Below are 2,024 nucleotides of genomic sequence, written 5' to 3'. Positions count from 1 at the left end.
GTTATCGTAGTTACGGTGTACTTCGTAGACTGGATATTAGCAACATTAATGTTTCGCTTGATAATCTCATCCAGACTGCTTTCAGGAACAAGCCTGCGGAAAAACCTTGACCCAATCTTGAACAATATTATTAAGCGCATTGATATTGCTATTCCTGGCCACACCCATCTTCACCGTAACTTGGGATAGGGGAAGGAAGTGTTGATGTAGCACTTACTTAACGAGAGGCCACCGACTCAGCGACGCCCTCATAAGTGCTACGGAGGAGAAGGTTGGGAAAGGTATTAGGTCATGATTCGCCTGAAAAGCTGACAATGGACCCAGGGCGTTTTTTGTTTAATTATTTTTGAATTTATTTTTTTTAGAGCCGGTAATCAAAAGATAAACAAATATTTAATTAACTGTGATGCAAGGGTGTGGTCGCTCTACGCATTTCATTCGGCAAGCTGTGCCTTCAAAGCGCCAAACGTGCTATAATACTACATACCATAAAAAATCAATGAACTGAAATTATAGGAAAGCGGTCTCAGCAAGCATTTCCACAGGTAATTCTTTTTTCTTGTTTGCCTCTCTTACGGTAAAGCCAAGACATATGTTTGATATTCATTGGAAGTTTTGGGAAACAGTCCACTTGAATTCTAATACAATACGAGAACTGCGATGTGGATCGTCAACGGTTACGGGAGTGGTGGAAGAGTAGGGGGTGCCAAGATTTGGTGACATTACGATGGAATTATTGCAATGTAATACGGTGACGATGATATCGAGCTTGAACAAAAAAACGACATTTCAAGCAGATGTTGGACATATTTGGACATTATTCGGCAATTCTGATGTCAGTCCGTTTGTCCCAACAACTTTAACACTAATACCTGTATACATGTTCTGTCACACTTTCATAGAACTCCTCTTCACCTTCCCCCAACGATCGTCATTTTTTAATGTTCCTTTAGAAATAATATACATGCTTTTTGCACAAACTATTAATTGTTTGACAGCTTGAGTAAGAAGCGGCATTGACTCTTATATTTATGTTATTTCCCCAGATTCCCCTGCATTTTTTCACTCATTGTCCCGCCTTTGGAATTTGCTGACGACAAGGCCACTGGCGCTTTTTTGTATCGTTTATTAGAACTTTTTTTATTGGCTATCAATTCAGTACTACGTAGAGGACATGAGGCAAAGTCGATCCCTTCAGCTTGGTTCTATGGAATAGTGCCACTTTTTAGCTTTTCTCTGAAATATAAAGAAGTTTATAAATGTAAAATCAACAAAATAAACAGTATTAAAAAGTTTCTTCTGAAGCAGAAGCTTACGTGAAAATTTCGTGAAATCCGTGTTTGGAAGATAGCAAACAACTCAGAAAACTCAACGATTGCTGAGACGGAAAATCCAGTTCACTGTGATTTTATCAGGCTATCGACATGGATGGAGACACCATCTTCTATGGTGATAGAGGGCTCGATTGGCTTGTCAGATGGATCGGGCCCGGGACATCCTGTCTACTGCGAATCGCTGCAGTTGATATAGGGCATGTCCATTGCCTGGATTGTATAGCAACCCACTTTAGAAAACGGTGTCAGTCGGTGCGCCGAAATGTGCCAAAGCTGCGCAAGGCACACTGCGTTGCGTGACCACCTACTTGCTGTGATGATAATTAGTTTTCTGCTCAGTGTTGAACACAAAGCGGAACCGATCCCTCCTCGGTCATCGGATAGTTCTAAAGCAAAGAAAAAAAAACACACACACACACGCTCAGGGCGTTACATAAATCCAACTGTCACTTTTTTCATTTAAGTCAACACGTCTTTTGTGATTGGTAGTTTTTTTTTTCAGTGAAATCTATCTATCTATATAAATAAACATGGAGTGGTGTTTGTATGTCACGAAATAACTTGAGAACAGGACATCCGATTTGCACAATTATTTCACTGTTGCCTTCTTGAAGGGCTCCGACGTGTTCGTGTGACGAAAAAGTTCAGGGAAGTTATCGGAAAATTTGGTAAAACGGGGGAGTATTAATA

At 40.4% G+C, this 2,024-nt stretch overlaps 1 long non-coding RNA gene across 1 annotated transcript; it reads right to left on the bottom strand.

Annotated features, from left to right (window-relative positions):
• Positions 1 to 983: 983 nt before the first annotated feature.
• On the bottom strand, positions 984 to 1,806 carry LOC110676960. Its single transcript, XR_002500850.1, has 2 exons — positions 1,317 to 1,806; positions 984 to 1,236 (listed from the first exon to the last, which is right to left on the bottom strand). It is a non-coding gene; the product is annotated as an uncharacterized LOC110676960 (long non-coding RNA).
• Positions 1,807 to 2,024: the final 218 nt, after the last annotated feature.

The sequence above is a fragment of the Aedes aegypti genome, chromosome 2 (genome assembly GCF_002204515.2).
Source record: "Aedes aegypti strain LVP_AGWG chromosome 2, AaegL5.0 Primary Assembly, whole genome shotgun sequence".
Lineage (NCBI taxonomy): Eukaryota > Metazoa > Arthropoda > Insecta > Diptera > Culicidae > Aedes > Aedes aegypti.
The sequence above is the reverse complement of the archived record's forward strand: the minus strand, read 5'-3'. Positions and strand labels throughout refer to the sequence as shown.